Source organism: Ovis canadensis, chromosome 3 (genome assembly GCF_042477335.2).
Source record: "Ovis canadensis isolate MfBH-ARS-UI-01 breed Bighorn chromosome 3, ARS-UI_OviCan_v2, whole genome shotgun sequence".
Lineage (NCBI taxonomy): Eukaryota > Metazoa > Chordata > Mammalia > Artiodactyla > Bovidae > Ovis > Ovis canadensis.
This window is the reverse complement of record NC_091247.1, coordinates 125,092,317-125,106,874: the sequence shown is the minus strand read 5'-3', so window position 1 is coordinate 125,106,874 and position 14,558 is coordinate 125,092,317.

Sequence of the window (14,558 nt, the reverse complement as noted above, 5' to 3'; positions counted from 1 at the left end):
GATCAGTTAAAAGGCCTCTAGGTACTTACAATTAGCAGTTTAAAACTTAGACATTACTGAATTAAATAAAATTCATTTTCCATGCCTCTGCCTTCCTTAATTTGATGATTACTTTTCTTTTTGTTGAAAGTGATCTCTGTTTAACCTAAGCATTCCTGATGGAAAAAGAGATAAATATTTTTAATTTAAAAAGAATCACAAACTGATATTTTTAACACAAGTATGTATAAACTGAGTTTATGAGTGGATATAACTTCAACATTTTTAGACATTCTTTATTGCCTTCTTGATTTGCAGCTTTGATGAAACAAGCTGTCATGTTGCAGAGGCCCATGTAGTGAGGAGCTAAGAGATGCCTATGGAGAAGGAAATGGCAACCCACTCCAGTAGTCTTGCCTGGAAAATTCCATGGACAGAGGAGCCTGGCAGGCTACAGTCCATGTGGTTGCAAGATGCCTACAGCCAATAGCTAGCAAGGATCTGAGTCCTTTAATCCAGTGATGCACAAGGAAATGACTTCTGCCAACAGCCAAACAAGTGAGCTTGGAAGCATATATTTTCCCAGTTGGGCTCTTACAGTCCCTAAACCACCATCAAGAGATGCCTACAGCCAATTAGGTAGCAAGGATCTGAGTCCTTCAACCCAATAATGCACAAGGAACTGACTTCTGCCAGCAACCATATGAGTGAACTTGGAAGCATATATTTTCCCAGTTGGGCTTTGAGATGACTACACTCCCTACTGACACCTGAATTTTAGGCCTTGTGAGGAACCATATTCCTGACTCACAGAAACTGTGGTATTTTAAATGTGGTTGTTTCAAAACACTAGGTTTTGATATATTTTGTTTAAATATAGAAATAGAATATTAATGTTACATGCAACAAAGTTCTCAGGAAGCTGATTCCATCATCAGAACCAAAGATATAGCTCATGACCTAGGCAAAGCAATCAATATATTTCATATTGAAATACATGGTGACTGACTTAGACATGTGGCCTAAATTGCACATTCATAAAGAACCTTAAACCATCACAGAGAATGCTAATGGGCATGCTTAAGAAATCATACAGCCCTGGGAGTGGCCAATAGTCTTCCTGAAGTCACAAAGGGGGACAATCTTACAATGAATTTGAATCCAAACCAGAGTGACAAAAAGAAATTTCATCCTCAATATTGCTAGATATGACATCAAGCCTTGCTTGAAGTGATTGAAGCTCTAGGTTTTTCAGATAAATATTACCTAACCCAGGATGAAATGAATTGACTGATAATTTATAGCAATAAAATTTGCATTCCTCATATATTTAACTAATTACAAAAGGCATTAAAGAGCACCCTAAATCTTTTCCAAGTAAGTGATAAAATATACCTCCAATAACAGTAGTAGTCATAGTCATAAAAAGCATGTAATGAAACTAAATATTGAAATATGATAATTGACCTAAAATGAACATTAATGAAAGTAACAGATAAACAATTCAAGAAAACATCAACACAATTTAATTATGTTTGATTGCTTTGTAATAATTAAACATCAAAGTCGACACTTTAAAGGATACTTCTGAAGCAGCCACATAAAGTACCTAAAAGCCAACTTTCTTTGAAGATAAGTTATAAAGTCTATTAAGGAGAAAAATAAAAATGCCCCCTGTGTAGAAGGTTTGGAAATTGAATGAAAGCTTACATAGCTTTTGAATTGTCTAAACTGTATAGGGAAATTTTCCATAACTTCAAGAATTTTCAATATTACTTTCAATATTATACTTTTTTCCACCTATTTTCCCAACTTAATAATAAAATTTTCTATTACAGTACATTATCCAAAAGAATGAAAAGAAAATTAAATCCTGAAAGTTACAAGAACAAAGAAAGGTCCTCATTAGTGAGAAAATGGATCACAGTTTCTTCTCTGTGATAATGTCTGCATAGCCACCTACCCAAGTAGCAGAGCTGTTCCACTGATCTGAGCCTTTTAATATTTTCAGCTAAGGAGATCATAAATGAGTGTGTATGTGCTTAGTCGCTCAATTGTCTCTGACTCTTTGGGACCCCATGGACTATAGCCTGCCAGTCTTCTCTGCCCATGGGATTCTCCAGGCAAGAATACTGGACTGGGTTGCCATGTCCTCCTCCAGGGGATCTTCCCAACCCAGGGATTCAACTGAGATGTTCCTCGTTGCAGAAGGATTCTTTACCATCTGAGCTACCAGGGAAGCCCAAAAGAGACAATAATCTGACCTAAATGGCCTGCCCTATTTGCACAAGCTTGACAATTTTTGAAAGTTCTAGAAAACCCTAATATTTCCCTGTAAAATTGCAAATGTCAATTATTTTTATAGCCATGTAAAGCATTCTACTGGGGCTTCCCTGGTAGCTCAGTGATAAAGAATCTGCTGCCAATGCAGGAGATGTGGGTTCAGTCATTGGGTCAGGGAGATCCCTGGAGAAGAAAATGGCAACCTCCTCCAGGATTCTTGCCTGGAAAATCTCATGGACAGAGGAGCCTGGTGGGATATAGTCCATAGGGATAAAAAGAGTCCGACATGACTGAGCAACTAAGCATAGCACAGCATAGCACAAAGAATGCTTTTCCCTGGAGGAGAAGGGAACAACAGAGGATGAGATGGTTGGATTGCATCACCAACTGGATGGACATGAGTTTGAGCAAGCTCCAGGGGTTGGTGATGGGCAGGGAAGAATGGGGTGCTATGGTCCATAGGGTCACAAAGAGTCGGACACTACTGAGTAACTGAACTGAACTGGACTGAAGGCGTAGGATACCAAGTCATGTTGTGTATGGAAAATGAAGAAAATGAACAAGGTCACTGGAAAAGAAAGGATCTGAAATCTGTTAAGATACAAGGTGACATCTGAAACAATACATTCCTAAGATGTTCCCTTTACCCCCACTCTTGTGAATCTAGTGGCTACAACGGAAGCAGGAGCAATTGAGGGGAAACTGAAAAAAAATCGTGATAATTTATAAAATGCAACTCTGCTTAACTTCTATAGGGAGGGAGCCATATAAAATGTGTCTAAATCATCACCATCATGGTCAGCATTTTTATCTTCCTCATCATCAAACTTTCCTCCACCACCTTGTTTCTGTTTTAATTTAGGTGAACTCAAAAGCCCAAGAGTCCTAGCTACAGGGAAGATAAGCCCTGGACATCTTAACTCATCAAGTAGAGTGGATCTCGGTTTATACCAGAACTAGAGATACTCATCAAATATGGTCTTATTTTCTATATCATTAGGATCTAGGTCCAAAACAGTTTGCAAACAGTTTCAATCACAATCATTATGATACAGAAGTACCTGAACTCTTTCAACAAGATATTTAAATATGTGAATTCACTTTTTACTCTGTATGTATTATAAACAAAAAATACTGATAGAAAACTTAAAAAGTTGACTGATTATATGATTTATGAAAGAAAGAAAGTGAAGTCACTCAGTTGTGTGTGACTCTTTGTGACCCCATGGACTCTAGCCTGCCAGGCTCCTCCATCCATGGGATTTTCCAGGCAAGAACACTGGAGTGGGTTGCCATTTCCTTCTCCAGGGGATCTTCCCAACCTAGGAATCGAACCCAGGTCCGTTATGTCTCCTGCATTAGCAGGTGGGTTCTTTACGGCTAGTGGCACCTGGGAAGTGCAGCAGGGAGCAAATTACAAGCTGAGGTAGACTGGAGTGTTACTGGCTAGCATGCTTTGGCCAGAACTCAAACTAGCAACACAATTAATTAAACTGAAGAATAAAGCATATTGATCATGAAAGGATTATAAGTCTGGCATAAACATCTAGCACACAACATGTCTTCATAGTGAAGAATGATGGAATATATTAGGCATTTGTTCCAGTTTTAAGAAAAGTTGTTTCATGACTCTGCCATCCTTGCCTCAGATCATGGGCCCAGGGTTGGTTGCCTATAAGACTAAAAATCTAGCAATCCAAAGGGATCATTCAAAAGCTGGCAATCTTATATAGATTGACAGTGACCAATAAAATCAATGGGATTCTCTTTCTTAGCAAGTTTGAACGTATGACTTATAGAGAACCAATAGGTTTTAGATTAGACAAAAACAAAAATCATTTGAAGAAAAAACGAAGAGGAATTTATTGATAATGATCAAGAGTAATCAAGTCATCCTTCTGCTGCAGGCATGGAGGAGGAGGGGGCAAGAGTGGGCAAGGGGCGAGCCCAGGGATTGAACCTAGGTCTCCCATATTGCAGGCAGATGCTTTTAACCTCTGAGCCACCAGGGAAGCCCAGGAATAGTGACACTTAATACTTAATTGCCAGCCACCACCCTATGTGCTTAACATGTAGCAACTCATTTGTTCTTCAAAAATATAAAAAGGTATCATTTTTATCGGCATTTTATAGAAACTATGGCATCTGCCCAACATCTTAGGGCTGAGAAGGTGCTGAGGGCATAGGCTCTGAGACAGAGTGCTGAGCTTTGAATACTAGCTTTGCTGTTATGAGGACCAAATAAGGTAATATTTGTAAATATGCTTAATACATTGCCTGTCACATAGTTGTCACTATATAAATGTATATGCACTCAGTTGCTTCAGCTGTGTCCGACTCTTTGCACCCCTATGGACTATAGCCCTCCAGGCTCCACTGTTCATGGGATTCTCCAGGCAAAAATACTTAAGTTGGCTGTCATTTCCTACTCCAGGGGATCTTCCCAACCCAGGGATTGAACTTGCATCTCCGGCACTGCAGGTGAATTCTTTACCCACTGAGCCACCTAGGAAGTCCAATATCACTGTATGCTGCTGCTAAGTCACTTCAGTCGTGTCCGACTCTGTGCAACCCCATAGATGGCAGCCCACCAGGCAAGAATACTGGAGTGGGTTGCCATTTCCTTCTCCAATGCATGAAAAGTGAAAAGTGAAAGTGAAGTCGCTCAGTCGTATTTGACTCTTCACAACCCCATGGACTGCAGCCTACCAGGCTCCTCCATCCATGGGATTTGCCAGGCAAGAGTACTGGAGTAGGGTGCCATTGCCTTCTCCGATATCACTGTATAGAAGTTTACAAATATATAAACAAACATTTAAAATGTGAAGTCAGGTAGTCCAAGTCTGTATTATTCAGAGATCTCTAGAGGAACAGATACAGTAGGATATACCAAGATCTCTACAAAGGAAGATATAGGAACTGATTCACACAGCTCAGAGACTGAGAAGTTCCACAAACTGCTGTCTGAAAGCTGGAGATACAGGAGAATTGGTGGTATAATTCATTCTGAAGCTGAAAACCAAGGAAAATGATGGTGAAGGTACAAGACTAACTAACATTTCAAGACTGAAGACATGAGACCCAGAAGTGCTGCTGGTGAAGTACCAGAGTCTAATGACCCAAGAACCAAGAGCTCCAATGTCCATGGCCAGAAGACGACGAATGACTCAGTTTAAGGTGCGAGAGAGAATTTACCTTTCTCCACCTCTTTGTTCCATTTGGGCCCTCAACAAATTGAATGATGCCAACCCACATTGGTGAGGGCAGATCTTCTTTAGACTGACACCTACTGATTCAAATGTTAATCTCTTCTGGAAACACCCTCGTGGATACATCCAGAAATGTATGTTGTACCAGCTATCCCAGCATCCCTTAGCCCAATCAAGTTGACACATAAAATTAATCTTTATAGATTCCATATCTATGCTGTTAATCACTATGGTTGTGTTGCAAAGTGAGAGAAGAAATTGAGAGCTGCTATTTTGAGGACACACTCACAAAAAAATAATAACCAAGGTACTAAATAAAATGTGGCCATTTTTACAGTCTTCTGGCTTTTTAACAAGAGGAAAGGAGAAAGACATTTTGTTAGGTTCTGTAACCTACTATCTTGGAGTGTTTGCCTAAGCCATCAGGTTTGCTTTTGGCTCATTTTTCATCAACGTACCAGTAAGAAACAAAAACTTTACAGCATTTACTCCTAAAAACGTCTTTCTCTATTATGGTGTGTATGTGGAGGATTTTCCAGCATACCAGATTCCACTCTTTCATTATGTGCAAACAATCTGTATTGGTACACAAAATTAATGCCTCAGAAATTTCCAAAAATCATATGCATATCACATATCATAGGTCTGACTGAAAATGGGTCCAGGATGCATATTCTTTTAATCAAGATATATTCTAGAGGCATCATTTTTGGGGGAAAAAAGGGGCTTTAAAATTATCAATAATTTTTTTTGAAAAATCAGCATATTCATTAAGCATTGATAATCAACAGATTATTGATTGGGCATCCCTGGTAGCTCAGATGGTAAAGAATCTGCCTGCAATCCAGGAGACCCAGGTTCGACCCTTGCATTGGGAAGATCCCCTGGAGAAGGGGATGACAACCCACTCCACTATTCTTGCCTGGAGAATTCCATGGACTACAGTCCATGGGTCACAAAGAGTCGGACACAACTGAGCAACTAACAAGTTCAAGATCAATAGCAATACTTAAAATAGAACTTTTAAATCTTAGTGTTTGTATTTAAAAGCTTCTCTAGGTGAGATATTTATAAATTATTACTGAGGAAATATCTAGCCATTTTATAATAATTTTAGGATAGAGATATTAGAAGCAGGAAAGTTCTTAGGAAAAAAGATCCCTTTATATATTTCTAAATACAGTAAGTAGAGAAAATATGTATAAAATTAACATTGAGAATAATTTCTCAAATGAAGTTCTCTGCAAACACCAAAAAACAGAAAGGTTAGAATTAAATACAGGGGTCATCACAATATCCCCATTTTCCTCAATCACATGAATAATTAGGTAATAGAAAAGATTTTGTTCTTGAATTGCCCAGACACTTGTGTCAAATTGTCTAATATTAACTGTATTATGTCTATCGCAATTGGAATACATTTGTAACAATAAAGCCAAACTATTTTTCTCCTCATTTAAAAATCCATGTAGGTGGTTGCTCATACATTCAATTGTAACTTATCTGTAAGCACAAGTCAGTAAGCCAGAGTGGGCAAATTCAGCTAGATCCCAGTCTGAGGCTATGGAAAAAAGAAATTATTTCTCTATTTCCTGACCCTACTGAGATAAGAGAGGGCTCAATTTCAGTGACACTTAATTCCCATGTGTTTTTCAAAAGCTTGGAGCAGAATTAAATATTGTTTCTTCTAATGCCAAATTTATGTATCCTTTCTTCTATACCAGCTGGTTGTTCAGGTTTAAAACTAAATCCTTTTATTTAATATGAAATTTAAAGAAGGAAAGCATTTCTGTAGTTTCTTTTCTTTCCATTGATTTATTTTAAAACAAAATAAATGGTGCATGCAATCAAGATTTTGAAAAAACATACCCAATGAGGAATGTTTTATAAATATCAGGAATTCTCTACAGGAATAGGAACATAATTAGATGTTATTTCTGAACCGAAATTAGAAGAAGACGAATCATAGGATAGTATTGTAAGGCTGTTGATATCACTTTTCAATCCCTCAATTTTGTTCCCTGTCTGATTTAAATAAACTTTAAAAGTCAAGGCTATATTCATTGTAAATCACTAAATTTATCTGGACTGAGTAAAAATAAAATCACCCATATATATTCATCAGATAAAACAAAAAGGCCTGAACTGAACTGTAAACAAAAATTGTAAAATTATATGATATTTCAGGTTTATGATAACATAATTTAAGTAAGACTTATGTTTATTTCACTATCACACAAAAATAATTTGCCATAGTTTTGTCAACAAAGGTCCGTCTGGTCAAGGCTATGGTTTTTCCAGTAGTCATGTATAGATGTGAGAGTTGGACTATAAAGAAAGCTGAGCACAAAAGAATTGATGCTTTTGAACTGTCGTGTTGGAGAAGACTTCTTGAGAGTCCCTTGGACTGCTAGGAGGTCCAACCAGTCCATCCTAAAGGAAATCAGTCGTGGGTGTTCATTGGGAGGACTGATGTTGAAGCTGAAACTCCAATATTTTGGCCACCTGATGTGAAGAACTGACTCATTGGAAAAGACCCTGATGTTGGGAAAGATTGAAGGCAGGAGGAGAAGGGGATGACAGAGGATGAGATGGTTATCTGGTATCACTGACTCAATGGACATGAGTTTGGGTAAACTCTGGGAGTTGGTGATAGACAGGGAGGCCTGATGTGCTGTGGTTCATGGGGTCACAAAGAGTCAGACAAGACTGAGCTACTGAACTGAACTGAACTGAATCCTCCAAACAAATGCCCAACTCCAAAGTTTTGATTGACATATATTTCTTGAAGGGGCCTTCAATTTATTTGTATAAGAACAGTCATAATAGTAAAAATTATTTTGGTAAATTTAGGTATATGACATTCACAAGCATCTTAAAATAGTTAGATTTTGGTCCTCAACTATTTTATCCAGTCTATACTGGCATTAACTCTCAAAAGGGAAAAAACAGTCTGCCAGTAGAATGTTTGCCTAAGAACAAATACATCTGATAGCAACAGGAGATTCTACATAATTTGTTACCCAAATTTTGCTAAACTGAACCAGGAAAATGAATCACTTATTTCTGTGATGAAACATATGGTACAGCAGTGTGCCTGAGCTGGCCCATACCAGCTCACAAAAGCTGATTATTTAATTTTCAGAAATTTTGCAAGGTGGTTGTTAAACACAGCTATAATTAAAAATTAAATCATATAAATTTACAGTTTGATAAATTTTATATTAAATTCTCAAGCCTCATCACTTCCTAATTATTTTAGTGTATCTTACAGTTATCTTTGCTTTTGATATTATTTGCCTTATTTCTACATGGTGGAAAAATAAAGTGTGCCTCTACACACCTCTTCCCAGCTTCATGTTTTGTCATCATTACAGTAGCTTGAAGTCAGTCATTGCAAGAATATTTACACCAGAGTAACTGGGAAACCCTACAAACAGAGGCTTGATTGATTGTTTCCTTAGTGGCCCAAACTGGTTTTTTTTATTAAACTTTTTATTTTTACTTTATTTTACTTTATAATACTGTATTGGTTTTGCCATACATTGACATGAATCCACCACGGGTGTACATGAGATCCCAAACATGAACCCCCCTCCCTCCCCACAACATCCCTCTGGGTCATCCCCGTGCACCAGCCCCAAGCATGCTGTATCCTGCATCGGACATAGACTGGTGATTCGATTCTTACTTGATAGTATACATGTTTCAATGCCATTCTCCCAAATCATCCCACCCTCTCCCTCTCCCTCTGAGTCCAAAAGTCTGTTATACACACCTGTGTCTTTTTTGCTATCTTGCATACAGGGTCATCATTGCCATCTGTCTAAATTCCATATATATGTGTTAGTATACTGTATTGGTGTTTTTCTTTCTGGCTTACTTCACTCTGTATAATTGGCTCCAGTTTTATCCATCTCATCAGAACTGATTCAAATGTATTCTTTTTAACGGCTGAGTAATACTCCATTGTGTATATGTACCACTGCTTTCTTATCCATTCATCTGCTGATGGACATCTAGGTTGTTTCCATGTCCTGGCTATTATAAACAGTGCTGTGATGAACATTGGGGTACATGTGTCTCTTTCAATTCTGGTTTCCTCGGTGTGTATGCCCAGCAGTGGGATTGCTGGGGAATTCATAGAGAAAATGTTAATACTGTAGAGTAAACTTAAAGTATATTATGGCTGTATCTGTTCCACTGTGAATAGAACATAATAGCGAGGAAATATTCTTCCGATATTTGAAAAACATCCTTATATTCAGCAAAGAAGGTGGTAATATCATTGGCAAATGAGTAGAATTCCAACATATGTCTTAATAGTTTCATTTGTATTATCCTTAATGCAAATGAAAATATCAAACAACAGTCATTTTGGAAATACATTTATTGGCTGTGACTTTAGCTTGTCTATAGATACAGACATTTGGCAGACACCAAACAGAGCATTATGTGACAATCAATTAGCTATATGGAACTTACAATAAAGAGTATTGTATACTTTATTATTATTTATAAACTGTGCAATACCTGCTTTCTATCTGTGATGCTATTAATAAATTTTAAAATATCAGCTGTTTTGTTTTAGGGAAGTGAGTTGTCAAACTTTTACTGGTATACCAGAGGTTTTGTGTCACTACCTTGTCCTGACATAGGTGGTGAGTAGTTCATAAGATGTGTTCTGGATGTCTGTGAAGCAGCTGAACCTCCTCGAAGTGAATGGCATCTAAATCTTCCCTAACTGCTATGGAAGATGGTGGCAGTTTGCCAGTTAATGGGAGGAATCCTCCCTAGCACAGCTGTGGCCACATTTGATTGTATAGGACATTTTACAATAAACTGAGGTGAGCAAATGGTAGGTGGGGTACTGGCTCTGATTGAATTATCTATCCCAATACAAGGGATTAGAAAATTTCAAATGTTATTAATTCAGAAAATTACAATGTAATCAAGTTCTTTCACCTTTCTTTTCTGCCATTCTCATTGTTTATCTTTCAAATGGTTGAAGCAGCTTCCAACTATCAAATCCTCTCACTGAAACATCCAACAGAAGAACACAAACGTTTTCCTTACTTTGTTTCCTAAAAGCAAGAAAATCTCTTGCCGTCAACTCCCAACAGACTTTCTCACGTTTTGCATCATATCACTTACACACTCTTAACTCAGCCACTGAAAACAAGGGAATTGAATTACCTTGACTGATTCCCTCTCCACATCATACTCCCCTGAAACATAAAGCATCCTGACACCTAAACACAATTGAAGTTAGAGGAGAAAGTGAGGTTTGGAAGCAACAGAGTCTGCTGCAAAAATATTCGCACTTTAAGAAAACTACTTCTGAGGCTTTGGATGGAGGAGAGGGAAAAAGAAACCTAAGCTTTGGTAAAAGAACCTTGATTTATTAAATTATTTAACATTTTTATATATGGAGCAGTTTCCACCTAGAATATTCTTTACCGGGCTTCCCTGGTGGCTCTGCAATAAAGAATCTGCATGCAATGCAAGAGTTACACAAGACACAGGTTTAATCTGATCCCTGGGTCAGGAAGAGCCCCTGGAGGAGGGGATGGCAACGCATTCCAGTATTCCTGCCTAGAGAATCCCACAGATAGAAGAGCCTGGCAGGCTACAGTCCACAGGGTCGCAAAGAGTCGGACACAACTGAAGCAACTTAGAATGCACGCATACTCTTTACCAGATGCTGGGAATGCAAAGATAGAAGATCAAACTTTGCCCTCAGAGAATTCAATTTTAATTAAGCAGGCAAGTAAATGAGCAATTATAATACATTGTGATATGAATTCTAATATATATGTCCTCAGCTGGGTCATCTCTACACTGACTGTGAACTGAAATAAAAATGAAATCTGATACATCAGCAAATATGAAGTTTTTAAAAACCCTGCATTGGTAAATTCTGATGGGTGGGCCCAAATCTATGAGAATGCCAAACCAGGTTCATATCCCAAGTTCTTCCCATAACTTTCAGTGTAACATTGAGCAAACTCTTTAAATATTTGGTTATTTAGTTTCCTCATCTTTAAAAAGTCAATAAATTTATTACATGAAACTTAAAAGTAAGAAAAAATAATACCCATGAAGTGATATCTTATGGGGCCACAATGAATGATAGCTAGTTTTATAATAAAGATTTTTTTTGCCTCCCTATCTGGAGAAAATATGCATAAATTTTAAAGCAGAGACACTGAAATTGCAAAATTATTTTCAGCTAAATTGGAATACTTTATTAGATTAAAATTAGGACTCTCAGAGAAACAAAAGTGTATATAGAAACTAAAAAGCAAAAATGTGAGAAAAAATGTCAGAGAATGTTCCATTTTAGCATCAGGATGCTAAACTTTAACCTTACCAAGATTTCAGCCGTTCAGTTGACAAATCTGTATTGGGTGAGATGCTTTTCAGATTATTCACTGTTTTCTATAGTCTTCAAGACTCCAGAAAGATCATAGAGGAAAAGAAAATCTAACAGTATGTAATAGGATTAAATGAATGAGTGAATAAATGAATTTCTTCATGGTGGCACACTTCTGCCACCTTATGGCTACAAGCCAAAATTACAGGATCAACTTTTTAAGACAGGAGCCAGAAATTTCTTCTTTCTTGCTTTCTTCCTTTTTCCTTTCATTTACCACATCATAATTGTGGACATCATGTGCAACACTGTACTAAGTTCCAGGAATACAAATAATTTCCACCAAGATCTTAACTGTAAAAAAAATACTACCTAGTGAAAGAAAGGAATATATAACTCAATGAAACATATTAAATACTTCAAATAGATGCATGTACAGCACATTTGAGGAGGTTATTGGAAGGAAAATGTAATTTTTAAAAAAGGTATCAGGTATATGTAATACATAAAACTTTCAGAAACTTAATTATCTGTCTCTGTGCTTAATTTAGGGAGAAGCAACTATATCTATTGGAATATACAATATCTGCTTCAATAAAATCACTGAAACATAAATTAGAAAAGCACCCCCAACCTTCACCTCTAAATCACATAGTTGTCTATCAAATTTAGTGATTCCCTAGGGATTAAAATTCACATCAACCTAACCCTTAGCAAACTAGGTCAGCATTTTTATCTACCATACTACCAAAGACATCTCCCCTATGTGTGAATTCTTCCTTCACAATAAACAAAGTTCATTTTTTAAGTCCACACATGGGAAGATGAAGCAAGTAAGCAAAGAGAGTTTCAAAGAGAGTCTTTCATTTGCCCCTTTTGATTTATCTTTCCAAAATAAGTAATGACTACTTCTCTAGATTAGCCTAAAAATAATTTTTCCACCTCTCCAATCATATTAAATGCCCTCTAGCCGGTTTAATCATTTCCTGAAATGTATGATTTTAAACTGAACACAATATTTGAATAAAGTTCTCTTTCAAACATCTTGTAAATAATGGTATTTTAGAAGGGAAAATAGAATTACATTCTTTTGGAAATTATAAATATATATGTTTTTGATGCTAAAATAATATTATTTTAAAATCTAAGATGGAAAGCTATTTATAAAGGTATTCCTTTAATGTAAAAAGGAAAAAAACAAAGGCTTTATATGAGAGGTTACTTTGTATTTCCAAGTGTCAGTCTTAGGAAATCAATATTATGTTCCTTTTCATATACTAGTTTACTGGAAAATATAATTCTAAATAAAAAAGCTTTCACATGATTGATTATGTCAGGTTATCACTGCTTTGTGGGCTGATTTTGAATATTGATACACTTCAACTTGACTTGGCAGACCAATTTCCCTAACAATTTTTGTCCAGAATTCTGACTAATTGTTAGTCTGTCTCCAGCAAGTTTAATTTTCTGTGACAGGTTTATCGGCTAAGTAAGAGCACCAAATCTTTGAAAAGTTTCTAAAGAAATTAGAAAGTTTTAACACGCAACATTTATTTATCCATTCACTTAGGCACAGCCATTACTCACATGCACAAATTTGGGAACCTAAGATATAAGAAAATAGAAATAAAATTATAGAATCAAAATTTTTAAAAAAGAAATGGAAATCAAGATTCAAAAAGCATTTCAATATATAAGCCATCACAGGGAAAATAAAACTGAGCATTTTTATCATTTAGGCTTCTTGATAAATAAAATGAAAGGAGAAAAGTGTGATCAGCTACCATATATCTCAAAAAGTCTTTTTTGTTGATAGGATTAAATTGCAAAGAAAGTGTTTTACATACTGCTTTAAACTCCACAACCTTAAGTGGCCATATGGAAATAACCTTCAACTATTCAAAAAGCAGAGAACAGAATATCACAAGATGCCAACTTTCATTAACATTAAAGCACTGCTCAGCGAACATGCTCTATGGATACAAAAGCCTGGCTTTCATACATGGGGCTGGTCACCTTGAATTATCAAGAACACACACATAATATTTGAAATGCTTGAATCTATTAATATATATGATCTTACTGAATATTCTTTTGTCTCTGATAGTTCCTTATTTTCATCTTAGTATTTTTACAACTGGAAAAATAACTATTTCTTTATCATTTTAGGCTTATAGCAAGAGACCATTGTTTATCTCAGATCTTTTTCCTTTGTGGGAACACTGCATAGCTAAAGATATTTCTTATCTGTGATAACGGGTCAATATCTTGTCATTTTCAGGTTAAATTAGCTTTCAGCAAAAGCCCTTCCACATTAGGAAACATATAACAGAAGTAGCTTTTATCACATTATGCTGCATAAATGCTAATAAAAACAAACATCTCTTACTTTTTTGTTGTTGTTTCTAGAAAGTTAAGTAGCTAAATCAGAATGCCTAAAAGGTAAAGCACTTTAAAATAAAACCAGGTCAAGGGCAGAGCCTTGGAAAATAAACCTTTCCAATCATTAATTCAGGATGACCCAGATATCACTAGCTAGAATGTTACACACAAAAAAAGTTGCTAATGTGATATTCTAGATGTGAGTTTACTGATTCTCATTTATTTCAACTAATTCTGAAATGTTTCTTTGTGAATTTGGTTGTAGTGTAGCCTATTCATTGTATTGGCATACAAAGGAGGCAGAGACTGACTTTATACCTTCAGACACA